General features: G+C 49.6%; 1 long non-coding RNA gene across 1 annotated transcript in view; it reads left to right on the forward strand.

The window, feature by feature from the left end:
- Window positions 1-4,637: 4,637 nt before the first annotated feature.
- Window positions 4,638-13,969, forward strand: part of LOC126644909 (uncharacterized) — a 44,396-nt gene continuing 35,064 nt past the window's right edge. Inside the window, exon 1 of the long non-coding RNA XR_007630040.1 lies at window positions 4,638-5,107. This is a non-coding gene — a long non-coding RNA (uncharacterized LOC126644909). The remainder of the gene's footprint in view (window positions 5,108-13,969) is intronic.

The following is a 13,969-nucleotide window of genomic DNA, read 5'->3' on the forward strand; positions in this document are numbered from 1 at the left end:
AATATCCACATCCAGGAGAGGGAAGAAGGTCAATTCCAGGCCAGGAGGTGCCACCTTATCCCAGGAGAACCTTGTGGCAGTAGCATGCTCACCTCTCAGCCTGATGGAGACAGCAGCATACCGCCCTTGCCCCCTGCTCTACATCCACACCTATAAGAGGAGAACCTGGAATCACTTCCACCCTGGAATCTGTAAGCAGCTTTGTGTCCAATGCACTCATGGCATGTTATTTCCAAATGTGCTGCCCCTTGTATTGAAAAATGGGTTGCCCTCCATTTGGCTAAGGTTGAGGCATTGGCATAACAGTACAGGAATTGTTCATGCTATGTGTGCCTCCGCAGTCCTTGCTGTCTCTCACAGCCACTACAACATGCATTTATCCATGTAGAAGAAGCCTCATGTCTTTATTCCTGACAAATGTCAGACCCTGGAAAACAATCCCTTCCCTCCCTCCTCCTGAAGTCCCAAAGCCAAGCTGGGAGGCTGGGAGCACACGAGCAGGGAAGGAAATCTGCCAACTTCATCTTTCTCCCTGTCGCTCCCTCTTTAGCTGCTTGTGAGCGAGGTTGCAGTAAAATAATGAAATAAAAGCCAAGGACCAGAGAAAGCTGATTCATCCACAGCCCAGGGCCAGCGGCCGGCTCCAAGCAGAGCTGTAAAATCAATCTGTCACTGCTCACCGCAGTATAGATCAGTGGAGAGATTCTGACTGCAACGAGGGCAGAGCCCAGCCTTCTCTGTCAGCCCGTTTTCCCCAGCTGTGGGACCCAGTTGTACCCTAGTGGGAGACGGGCAGATGGGCAGGGGAAGAGGTAGAGAGGGAGAAGGGCTGACTCGCCCGCTCCGTGAGCTGGAAATGCTCCCAGTGAGACTCCCTTCCCTGGCAGCACACAATAAAGGCAGTGCAGGCAGACTGCGTGGCTGCCTTCCCTGCCTGACTCTTCCTTCCTCGTGTGGGTAAATGGCACAAGAGCCAGGTGATGAGGGAGGGGGTGAATGGCTGTCTGAACTCCCAGCCTCTGCTCCCTACAGGTACCATAGATCCACATCGAACATTACCTCTGTTATTTCCCAGGTTGGACACAGAGGGTTAAAAAATTGCTTTTGTCATCACTTTTGTGTCTCCCAGATTCTGGGCTATTCTGGGACTTAACAGCTCCCTGGCATATGTTGGAATAACACTAGAGAATTACTCTAATAAGGTCAGCTCCCTTGTTCACCCCTAACAGCATCTCCAGTCTTAGAGGATGTAGCAGCCCAACAGAGCAGCAGCTGAGCAGAAAGGTGTAAACCGAAGTGGGTCTTGGGGCTATTTCCTTCCCCATTAAGGGGGCAGAGTGGTCAGGCCTAACTGGAAGGTGGTGTGGTCTCAGAGACATAAGTACGAAAGAATTGGAAGGTGATTATTTTTCTGTACTGCTGGACATAGCAAATGAGGCACCTCTGCAGCTGACTGAAAGTATCTATGACGTCCTTAGGAGGTTTTTTTTTTCTCTCTTAGTGATTTTTTTTTTTTTTTTATTTGTGAAGGGAAAAACAACAGAGTCTTTCCAGGGCTTTTGGCAAGGACAGAGCCTCTGCAAAAAAAACATGGGGGTGAGCTTCTGTACCCTTTAGATCATCTGCAATGGGACAAATAAGCATGGGGGGACTGGCTTTGAATCAGATCAAGGACCCAAATGTCCCACATCACTGGGAATGTGGTGTTTGCTTCTGCTTGTCTCTTGGGGCACTTCCATTCTGCTGAAATTAAGTGTTGTTTCTGGGTCAGTGGGAGTATGAGTAAGTACCATTTGACCCCCACAGGCTCTAGTAGTGCAAGGATCCTGTGCCAACACTTCTGAGTCCTAAAGGGATGTGGGCCAGCAGGAGAACCTCTGGGAGACTCATCACGAACAGACTGCAAGATGATCCTGGAGGAACTCAAGCAGGAACAAATCCTGCATTAATTTGGAGTTGGAAACCTTTTCTCCTCCTTCCAACACCCTCCAAAATTAGATAATGTCTGTCCTTGGAGGAAGTAGAGGGAGATGGAAGCAAGTCTCTGTTCCTTTAGCTTTTAGCTTCAAAAGAGCTTGGAGGAAAAAACCCACAGTCATAACTCCCCAAAGTGATAAAGGTAAGGAATTTGGAGCCTGTAGTTTCCAAGACAAGCTTCCTTCTCTGATTCCAGGAGGAGTGACTAGTGCTGGCATTTAATCCCCTGGGAACAGACATCTACAGATGGTCCAGGGAACATCCAGGCATGTCCTCAGCCCTGCACATCTGTCTTTCTGAGGAGTATGTGTGTGTGTGTGTGTGTGTGTGTCTGCATGTGTGTGTTTTCCCACTTGGGGTTGCAGATTTGGAGCACAAGAGGGCACAAGCTTCCTATGTCTCAAAGTGCGCTGATGACCTTGTGTGTTTGTACCTTGTGGACCAACTTGTTTCTTTGCGTGTGTGTGTGTGACGCCTGGGGTTAGTCTTGTAGATGGGTCCCTTGCACTTGCCTGTATTTTGAGGGAGGCAACTCATTCCCGTAAGGCTATTTATTGTTTCCCTCCCCATGTACAGTGTTTGTGGGTTTGGTGTCCTGTTCATGAGTCTGTGGTATGCAAGTCAGGAGGCTAGGAGCAGTCCTCTACTTACTGGGATTTACATGAGATTATTTCTCTTCCAACAGAAAAAAATGCACAGGACAGTCAAAGGAACTCACCTTCCTTCTGTAGAGCTGCAGGAGTGAGGGAGATGGGCAATTACATTGTTCTGTACTTTAATAATAAGTAGCAGGATGGAGAGGTCAGTCACAGGTGAGCTCCTTTAGATGCAACTGGCACCACAATTTAGAATAGAATAGAATAGAATAGAATAGAATAGAATAGAATAGAATAGAATAGAATAGAATAGAATAGAATATCCTGAGTTAGAAGGGATCCACAAGAAACATCGAGTCCAGCTCCTGCCTCTGCACAAAACAACCCCCAAAATCACACCATGTACCTGAGAGTATTGTCCAAATGCTTCTTGAACTCTGTGAGGCTTGGTGCCATGACCGCTTCCCTAGGGAGCCTGTTCCAGTGCCTGACCACCATATGGATGAAAAACTTTTTCCTAATATCCAACCTAAATCTCCCCTGACGCAGCTACATGCCATTAATATAACATATTTAATAACACTGCTGCTTGCAGTGAAGCGTGTGTGTCAAACTAATCCCTCTTTAGTTTTTAGACTGCATGAAGAAACTCATTAGTTTACCATTAGAGGTTTTATGTGTTCATATATCTGTACCTGTGTGCACATGAGTGCTATGGATGGTAGGGCTAGGTGTCTATTTACTTAAAAGCTGTTGCAAGCATGTTTGATATTTATGTTGAGGAGAATGTCTTCATCCAGCTCTTGCTTGTGTGTATGTTTGTGTGAGGCAGGGGTGCAGATGGTGTCTGTTCAGGTGGAAGTGGAGGTTTCAGAGCAACCTCTATGCATGCCTGTGTGAAGAATGTGGTCAGCTGGCACAGGAACATGTGGGTTTGAATTGGTCATTAATAAATGCAGATGTTGGGCCAGGCTTTTAACATGAAGGTGGCCAGGGGCCAGAACATCCTCTGAGCAGGGAGCAAATAGTCTCGCAGTACTCAGATGGACCTTGAGACGTTTGTGAGCAAGACTGTATGATGTGGTTGCCCAGAATAGCAGAAGACTGGATTGCACATCCCAGGAAGCAAGCTCCCATCTCATGTTCCCAAGTTTTTTCAGCTGTTGCATGGGTACATGTGTCTGAGTTGAGACAGGCAATCCCTCCACTGCTGTGGTGAGTGAGAGGGATGCATCATGTCCTTCCAGTTGTGGTCTTGCATGTCTGTGCAGGAATTATTTATGTTTGTCATGTGTGCTTCTGCTTTCTGTGAAGGGACTGGGGAGTAATTTCTTAAGAGTCACTGTGTGTTTGCTGAGGTAATTTCCTAGCAGGTTTGCCTGTGTGCAGTATTTGGGGGCCAAGATGTGGCTGATTCCGCAGCACTGGTGCACATGGGTGCTTGTTTCTGACTGTGAGCAAGACATCCATTGGTGATGGCATGTGTGGGTTTAGGGAGAGGGAGGTGGAAGGTCTTTCTGTAAAGCTGTTGCACGTACATGAGGGTATATGGCTTCGGGTGGTTTCTGAGGAGCTGTTGCATTTCTGTGGTGGTGATTTGAGAAGGTCTATGAAAGGCAATCTCCCCATATATCAAGGTGTGGTTTCCCATGGCTGTTGCACATACCTGTGTCAGTAGGTGTATGGCTGTTACATGCATATGTGTGTGTGTGTGTTTAGCTCCCCAGGAGCTGTTGCTTGCAACTGTGTGGTTCCTAGAAGTTGTTGTATTTTCATGTGGATGACCTGATCCTAAGAAGCTCTAGTCTGTGCATGTGTGTGTGTGTGTGTGTGTGTGTGTGTGTGTGTGTGAGATTCCCCAACAGCTGTTGCTTCCTGGGAAGCTGTTGTATGTCGTGTGTAGCTCATAAGCAGCTGTTGTAGGGAAATTGTGTGTGTGTGTCTGTGTCTGTGTGTGCAGTTCCCCAGCAGCTGTTGCATGCGTGTGCTCATGTCTCCGGTGGAGGCCCACCCCTTTCCGCCTGCACCGGAGCAGTGGCTGTGCAGGCGAGGAGGGCTCGGAACTGGCTCCATGGGAGAGGGTCCTTCGCCTGTCAGAGCCTTCCCAGCTGGGAGAAGCGGTGCCGCCGGCTGTGGTCCCAGAGCCCTATCAGCCGAGCCTGTGGCGAATTAATCACTTGCGTTTTAAATGCCAATACAGCCCTTTCTGCCTTCTTCCCCCAGTGATGCGGATGCGGCGAAGGCAGCAAATCCTCCGGCTGTGCGTGCCCTCCCCGGACTGCTGCTCCATCCCCGCCTGTCGTGCTCGCGCGTGTGCATGGCTGGGAGTGCTGCCTAGGTGCGGCCAGGAATGAGACAGCTGTGGGGCACGGAACAGTACAGCTCCAAGGGGTGACACAAGTGGGGGATACCCCCCCTCTACACAAACATCTGCAGGGCTGCAAGTTGCTTGAAGACAGGGGTCTTTTGTGCCTCCGCTTCATCTCTGTCATGCCCCGTATGAAATCAGGGAGCAATCGCCCCTCCAGAAGCAGGTACGTGCATGTGTATGTGTGACACGTTTTTGTGTGCAGTCCTTGTGCAGCTGCCTCGGGTGTCCTCGGCTCCTGGCTGTCATCTGTCTTGCCTCTCGGAGAAGCGGCTGAGATTGGAAAGCGGGGAGAGGGGCAGGATGCATGGATTGCCCTTTTCCTCCAGCTCGTGCACGCACTCCCTGGGGGGTGGATGTCTCTGATCTGAGGATGAAGGCGAGGGGTGAGTTGCAAGGGAGATGGGGAAGTGGCCCGGGGAGGTGTGTGTGTGGGGAGATTATGCCTACATGGGGTGATGGGAGGGAGGGAGAGAGGCTTGGAGACAGGTTTGTCTCCCTTTCAGTGTGTGTGGGTGTGAGTGTGTGTGCACTTGCTTATGATCAGGATGCTGAATAGGTTCAGGGCTTGCTGCACACAGCTGGGTTTGACCCATCTGCATCTATTCAGACCTTGCAAGAGGAGAGGACTTGTGTATATGTGCAAATATATGTGTGTGTGTGTGTGTGTGTGTGTCTTTGTGTGTGTATACATAAATATGTATAGGTATAGCTATAGGTAAATGTCTATATCCACACACATACATGCATGTGCAGATAGACCTCTATGTATACTGCCTGCAGTTATGGGATGGAGAAGGAGACAGCCTCATCCCACAGCCCCCTGGTCCCTGCCTCTTTGCAAACTTTGTTGGGGAGCCTTTGCGGACAGTGATGTGTGCGTCTCTGTGCCTGTCCGTGTGTGGTGTGTGAATATTCGCCTGGTTTGCATGCAGGGAAGTGAGTAAATCTCTGCTCTTACACTGCTCTGCTGGGAGGCTGACTGGCTGCAGAAAAGTCATTGCGTGGTGTCTGTCGGGTGTGTGAATGTGTCTGTGGTGGTGGTGGGAGCTGGGTGTTTACGTAGGGGCCCAGGACAGCTACTCGAATGCATATGAGAGTGTATATGTATTGCCTGCAGGGTGTCTGTGTGCCCGTTTATTCCACCAGAGAAAGCATGCCCACATTTTTATGCATAAGGATCTTCCTGCTTTGGGGCATGGGATGGGGGGAGGAGAAGCTGAATGAATGAATGGGAGCAAGAGGAGGGGGAAGGAGGAGGAAGGGAGGGGGGAGAGAGACGAACAGACGCATTCTATTCTCATCCCAGGACAGGCAGGAGTGTACAGCTGCTGCTGTTCCCATTCCAGAGCTTGGATCTGGCTGGGGAAAGGCAGCATAAATCTGCTAATGCTGCAGCAGGCAGCATATTCGGGAGCTGCTGTGCGTAATGCCCTCTCGTGTGTGTGTGCTGGTGTGCTCCCCCACCTCTGCACGCATGCACTGCGAGCACACGCGTGTGTATTCGTGTGTGTGTGTGTGTGTGCACGGGGGCGGGGGTGGCTGTGCATAAACAATGTGCTTGCAAACATCCTCGCAAGCACCCAGGGAAGGAGGTGTCGGTGGGGAGGAGAGCATCGCTCGTGCGCTGCGGGCGCGTACATCCTGCAGCCGTGCACAGCCCGCGGTCCAGGGGCACCCACTCTGGGCTCATGCCAGCACTGTGGGTGCACACAAAGGGGGTGCACACGTGCAGGCCAGACTTAGGAGCTGCTCCCCTTTCTTTTCGCTAAAGGCTGGAGAGCAGGACCCTTCCCTCCACACTGGAGGTAGGGAGCTATAAACCGAGGTGTGGAGCAGGGAAAGGACTGCTGAATTGCGGGAGGGGTAAAGATTACGCAGGGAGTGGGGAGAAGACGGGGGTCCATGTCTCGGGAGGGGGCCTAGGGGACTGGGAAACCTGGCTGCATTGCATGCTGTGAGCCAAGGAATTTGTCATGCACCGGGAGCTGGGAGGGAGCTGGAGTTTGTGTAATGTGGGGGAGCTGGGGTGGAGGGGGAGAAAGGAGGCTGTGTTGAGGTATGAGGGGATTTCTGGTGAGCCCTACCTCCCCACACCCGCCCTCCCGGGTCCCCACACATCCCGTCACTCCCGGGTCCCGACAAGCGCAGCCTGACAGCATCGCTAATGTAATATTCAAAAGAAGCTTCATTTGCATGGAACATGCATTATTAATATATTTAAATACAGCCCCCCTCTCGCCTCCCCCCTCTGTGCAGACGGTACCAGCAGCAGTGAGGAAGCTGCAGGGAGTGGAGGGGTGCCGATGCAGTGCCAGGGGTGAGAAGCAGCTACTTTAATCCCACTGAATTCCCCAACCTAGAAACCTACTCCCACCCCAACCCCTTCCCTACCTGCCACCCTCTTCACCCTGTTATTTTCCTTTGGGGGGTGGTTGGGTTTCAGGGCACCCAACCCACAAGCATGCAGATTTGTCGGTATGAAGCAAGCTACCTTAATTGCTCTTCCCCCCCCCCCCGCCCCCCATCAAAAATTATGACCCCGAGGGAAGAACTGTGGATGTGTGGCCTTCCCATCTCTTCATCCAGCTCCAGGAAAAGCGGGTATTTGGGAATATGCTGTCTGATCTGCTGCATCGGTGCAAAACTAAGCTGTGGAGCAGAAGCCACTTGGAGGGTAGAGGGGTAGTTTGGGAAAGGGGGGCATTGGGAGGTGTAGTTTTTGCAGGGAGACAGCTTGCGGTTAAAATCGAAAAGGTGAAAATCACAGGGAAGGCAGAAGGGAGGGAAGCATTGCTGTGATGATGTCTGTGATGTTTGTTCCTACCTGGGTCATGTCAGAAGCCAGATGCAGCTCCAGGCAGAGTGCAGCTGCCTCATCTAACCCTGTTGAAGAGTGGTGGAGAGCACTGCCCACCTGGGAAAAAAGTTAGTGTCACATCAGGGCCTGTTGAAACCTTCCAGTGCTGCTATCAGCTGTCTCAGAAAATATCAGCACATTTGCTGCAGAAGAGAGATCTGGCTGCTCTCTCCCTAGTCCCAAATACAATGTTTTTTTCCCCTTGATCCCCTGCATGGGACTGGGCTAAGTTGTTTCTTTAATTAGTGTGAGGTAGGGCAGAGGACAAGCAGGGAACACCTCTGTCCTCACACTCTTGTGAACTGAGGAGGGGTGCCCTGTTCTGGTAAAGGGATGTGATGACCCCAAAAAACACTTGCAGTCCTTGCCCATGCCTGGGCACCAGAGTAGGATCAGGACAGCTTAGGTGCAGAGCAAATGCGCTCCAGCAAAACACCCCCTTTTCTGGGAACAGGGGAGCTTTTTCTTTTCTCCTCCATGGAAGAGCAGAGCTGTCCTGAACAGTGATGGATCCCAGGCTGCCGGCAGCTCTCTGCAGGTTCTGCTGGTGTATGTTGTCCAGGTTGGTCCCGATGCTGAGCTACAGTGGGTGCTTGAGCAGTTCTGAAGGGGGAGAGCTCAGTGTCCCCCAATGCCTTTTCATGTGGGAAGAGGGATGAAGGAGAGTATGGAGAGAGCTACTGAACACATGGGAGCCACCTCCCTCACCAGGGAGAGGGGGTTGAAATCCTTTTTATGGGCTAGAAGAGGAGGGTGCAAAGCTCAGGGAGCAGACCAAGGGGCTGTGACCCACCTCCAGCCTTTCTCTGTGCTGGGTCAGGATGGGTTTCTCACAGCTGTGAACCAGATGAATGCTGTATTTAAAGCCCCAAATGAGTCAAACTTGGCACCTTGGAGGTGACAATGACTGTGGGACTGCTGTTGTGTTTGCTTCAGCAGTGAGATGGTCTGGCAGCAGCTACAGCTTCACTTTAGCGGAGCTGCATTTGTGCCCTGGCTTTCCTGTGCTCCCCAGCTGGTGCCTTTCTTTGCCATTCCCTGACCTCCTCTTTAAGGTCCCGTGGGTAGCTCAGGGGTACCTAGTCATTGCCTGAGATGAACTGTTTTCCTCACCAAATAATTTTCTGTCGCTGAGGAGAAATGACCTCATTTTCTCAACACTCATAAGCCAAGAGGAAACCCAGTTCCAGCTGACCAGCTGAGGTACAGAAGGAGGGAAGGGCAGTTGTCACTCTTTCCACAGCATTTAAGAGGTGGGAAACAAGCTACCAGGAGTCAGGTTGAGATGAGTGACAATGGATTTCATGCCCGGATATTGCCTCTTGCAGGGGAGTCTTTAAAGGTTCCTGGGCAGCACTGGTTTGGGCAGTCTCAGTGGCTACATGGTGCCTTATAGCAGTCAGTCTGATAGCAGAGAGATGGAGCAAATACAGTTGTGAGGAAGCATCATCAGTGACATGACATAGGGAGGGGGTCATAGAGCAGGAGGAGGGATCCCTAGCTCTGCCACAGCTACCCTGTGGGGAGTCCCTTTCTTCCCGTCTATGCTCCTCAGCTCTCACCTCACTTCTGAATAGCTTTGGTGACAAGGTGATCACCATGGACGGTGCTGTAGATATGCAGGCTCTGCCTCAGTATGATGTGTGTGCTGCCAGTTGCCTTAAAGCAAGGTGTTTTTTGTATTCATTCTTTCCATGGCTCATGGGCTCAATCTGTAGACCAGATGGGTCAGAGATGCCCGTGTATTTTTAGGTTATTATGAGACTCCATGAGCTATCTTTCCTCTGGGAACATTGGTTTATGCATGAGAACATGTATGTTTGTGAACAGGGAAAGCACCATTTTGTGCTAGACTTGGTCTGTCCCATCCTTTTGTATGCACAGATCGTGAGTGCTTGCCCAAAGCCTGTGTGCACACGTATGTCATTCCTGCCTCATCTGTATTACCTGTGTGTTCCCTTGTGTGCTTGTGTACGTGCCTGTGTGTGATGCAGGTTTATTCATGGAGTGAGCAGGTGTGTACATGTGCATGTGTGTGTGTGTGTGTGTATTCACCTTTCCATCTCCTGGACTTGATGTCTTTTCTTGAGGTACGTGAGTATGTAAGTGTTTGTAGCTGTGCTCCTTGTTCAGCTGCAGGATATCTGTCCTACCTCTCCAAGTATCTTCTTCTCCCCATCCCTCATGAATCTGCTTTTTCCTCTCCCTGGGGAGATAGCCTTGAGTTGTATTACCTGGTGCCACATGTGTGAGGTGAGCTAGCCTTCGTGACATCCGTGTACTCAAGTACATCCAGAAATACCAAGCCTTGAAGCACAAGGGAGACCAAATTCATGTTTTTCCCAAGGCTTTAGTGAGACCTGTCTGGAAAACCTGGCATTCAAACCTGAGTGCTACACTAGCTGACGGAGGGTGATAAATTGGAGGGAATTCAGAGAAAAGCAATGAAAGTTATGAAAGGTCTGAAGGTACTTATTTATGAGGAGGCAATAAAAGAACAAAATATGTAGAGCTTGACTAAATGATGATAAGTAATAGTTAAGATGTATCTGAGGACTGTAAACACCAAGGAAAGGAAGACATTGTTTAAGATGGCAAAAAATGGGCGAAGTCAGAGGTATGGGCTGAAGCTGAGCAAAGAGGAGAATATTTGTCTGTCTCTTGAGGATACATGCAAGCTTCCTGTTGTGAGTGCTCAGACCAACTATGAAATAGTGTGGCAGGTTTACAGAGACACAACTGCTTGTCACAAGGAAACGTGGTGGTGAAAAAGGGTGAGAGGAACAAGCTAGACTCTGCCAATGGTGGAAGTGGAGTGATCTACAAGGCCTCTTCTTTGTGTGCAGCATTACCAGGAAAATTCTGAGGCATTTTTGATTGTCTTTCACCTTTTATTGATTCCCTGCCTCATGGCTGGGAAGAACTCACAGACACTCTTGTTGAGGGAGCAGAGAGGTGATACAGGAGGAATGAGTAAACAGAGTCTGATGAAGGTGTAGGACATTATTTCCTCCATCTCTTCACCTCTGGCTGGAGAGACAGTCTAGGAAGCAGTCTTGTAGGAAGTGCCTGTAGGGGCTTTGTCACAACAAATTTTTAGGACAGTACAGGCTGAACCTCCCAAAGCAAGAGGTCAACAGTGGGGTCAGGAGGATCAGACTTCCCTCCTCTAAATTCCTAGTCACAGATGGTCCAGAATTGGGACAACAAGGTCAGAAGGATTAATACCCTTCCTTTTTTTCCCTCATTGCAGTCATAGGCCAGGAAAATTGAGTGAGATCAAAATAAAAGGATTAGTGTGGAGAGGCTGCCATGAATAGTGTGATAGACAGGTCATGGAAGTGGAAGGGAATTCAAGAGGGTTAGACCTGTTACAGATGGTCTGCTGAAAAAGCTCTGTGTTTATCAACAGGCAAAGGGGATTTGGCCTTAGAAAAGTCTGGAATGAGGCATCAAGGGGCCTAGGGCTCAAGCAGAGGTGTTATTCCTAGCAAGGATCTGTATGGAATGACTGGTTTAAATGACTTCAGACCTCCTTCCAGCTTTAGGTCAGGGGGAAAACAAATCCTTCTAGGAATGGGCTCTGTCGTTTGTTCCCTCGTCTGTCTATCTCCAAAACGATGTAATGCACCAAAATGATACTGTTACTCAGAGCTACTGTTTGTCCATGACTTATGGGTCAGCCTGGCTATGGAAAGCCACAGGAATATCAAAAGGACCCTACAGAGCCAGGTCTGAGATCCTTCCAGTGCAGTATCTCCAGCTGTGGGTGGAAGAGGGAAGGGCATACAGACAAGACAACTGTGTAACATCACTTCCTCTGAACACTCTTTCAGCCTCCAGTGTTGTGTGTCTGAGGGACCTGGGGCTAGAAGATCTGTTGTACACTTCGTACTTGTCAATGGATTTGTTTCTTCCCTGAATTTGTCCAACCAATTTTTGGAACTGGGTAAAGTTAAGGTCCTCAGAATCTTGCAGTAGGAAGTTCTGCAGCATAAACATGCAGCTTGTCTTGAACCTGTATCTTTCTGGTTTAATTTCCTGACCCTTGATTTTTGAGTGGGAACAGGCAGTTAACACCTCTCTCCTCTACTCTTCCTGTGTCATCTGTGGTTTTATAGACCTGTCTCACTTTATGGTCTCTGCTGTCTCTTTTCCAGTATCCCTTCACCTTTCATCTTTCTGCATCTATCAGCTGCCTCTTTCTTGGCTAGAGTGGTGCAGCTTTTAGAACAGGACATGGGGCATTGCTAAGTGGGAAGCACACCACAGCAATGAGTTGCACCCAGGTTCCCACACAGGAGAAAATGATTTCAGTCAGCGGCACTGGCATGGGGTAGGAGGAGATGAAGAAGCTGGGCAAAAATTCTGAAGCCAGTTGAGAGTGCCCTTGGCCATCAAGACAGAACTGGGTAGGCTCTTAGGAGGCTTGAAAAATAGGAAGGGAATCTTCCATGATCTTTCCAGGCACAGAGGTGATGCTGACAGTTTGTTAGTTTCCAGGTTTCTCCTTTCTACCCTTTACAAAGATGGGTACTGTGTTTCCATTTTTCTTAGTCACCTGGGACTTAATCTCACTGCCATGACTTTTCAAATATCATGGAGAGCAGCTTGGCAACTACATCAGCCAATTCCCTTAGGACTGTGGGATGCATCTTGTTGGATCTCATAGACTTGTGTATGTTCAGGTAATCATGAACCCAAACTTTACTTACAGCGGGAAGCACTTTGCTCCCCCAGTCCCCATCCTGCTGTCCATCCACTCAAGTGGTGTGGGAAGAGATGCTGCCATTGAAGACTGAGACAAAAAAAGTTGTTAAGTACCTCAGCCTTCTCCTCATCTGTTGTTGCCGTATTTTCAGCATTGTTTATCATTGTTCATCTCTAAACTTCCTTTTCTGGTTAATGTACCTTTAAAAGATGAATGAAAATGAACGTCAGCCATCCTGTAAGTGGTTTTCAAACAGAATAGGTTCAGAGGGAGAAAATAGGCTCGTGCCAGGGAATAAAAGGCCCTGGTGGGGCACAACAAATATTGGAGGGTACAGGGAAAGAAGGTGCACTCAGTAGTCCTTATGACATTTCCTACAAAGGAAAACTGTTCTGAGTAACCTTTGAATTAAGGGCTATACAGGATTGAGGTAGGTGTTGGGAAGCCTGCTTAGATGCAGTCAAATGTGACCAGGACAAGAGTGAGGGACAATACTGACAGGAAGGGGAGGAGATGAGGGGAGAGGTAAAGGCAGGGTCAAGGGGTGAAGGCAACAACATCAAACAGAGAGATAGTAATGACGAACTCTGTAGCAGGCACTCACAATTTGAGATTTCAGTCAGGTCCCCCACTGTGAGCCTCTCATGGGACAAGGAGCTCTTCCCCAGTCCCAGCACCCTGCTCCCAGCCTGGTCACACCATGGGAATGTGCCGCTGCCTCGCTCTTCCTTACAGACCAAGGAAGGTGGTGGGACATGTTGTATAACATCGTGCGTGTACAAAGCTTTTCTACCAATACTCAAGTGTGCAGATGGCTAGGGAGAAGTTATTTTTTCTTCCTCCCCTCTCACTTTCATTCCTTTCTTTTGTTTTGCCTCCTCCCTCATGCTGGTTGTAACCTTTCTTCGCATCTCTGTCTGCTCACCTAGCACCAGCTGCATCCTGTGTCTCTGTTTGTTTTCCTTTAATCCACGCAATGGATCAGTGACAGACCCTCACTGTAATTTTTTAAATCAAAGCCCTTTATCTTGAATTGAGCAAGGTCAGGCGAAGCTTCTTAAGCCATCTTTGTATTTTCTATCTCTGCCTCAGAGCAACTTAAAGGATGGCTCAACAGGATTAGTAGAAAGCGCAAGATTGGACAAATGGATTTGGCAGGGGCTGGCTGGTGGGCCTGGGGGAGTGGGAGCTTGCTGTGCTGGCAAGTGGAAGAGCTAGGCTCTGCTCAGGGCCTCCATCTTTGCCTGCTGCGCCTCTGGGCATGCGAAGGCAGCTGGGCTGATGCTGAGTGCAGTCCTGGGAGAGAGCAGCCCAGCCTGAGGCACTGCTCTGCGCTAAGCAAGGGTACTTAGCACTGGTCTGGTGCTCCAGGGCCCAGGCACAGGGACATCACCCTGTGCTTCAGGGATGGTTGCCCTCAGTGCAAGCCCTTCTGCAAAGCCTGGAGGGACACACTG

This window comes from Myiozetetes cayanensis, unplaced genomic scaffold (genome assembly GCF_022539395.1).
Source record: "Myiozetetes cayanensis isolate MyiCay16 unplaced genomic scaffold, myiCay2020 scf3, whole genome shotgun sequence".
Classification (NCBI taxonomy): Eukaryota; Metazoa; Chordata; class Aves; order Passeriformes; family Tyrannidae; genus Myiozetetes; species Myiozetetes cayanensis.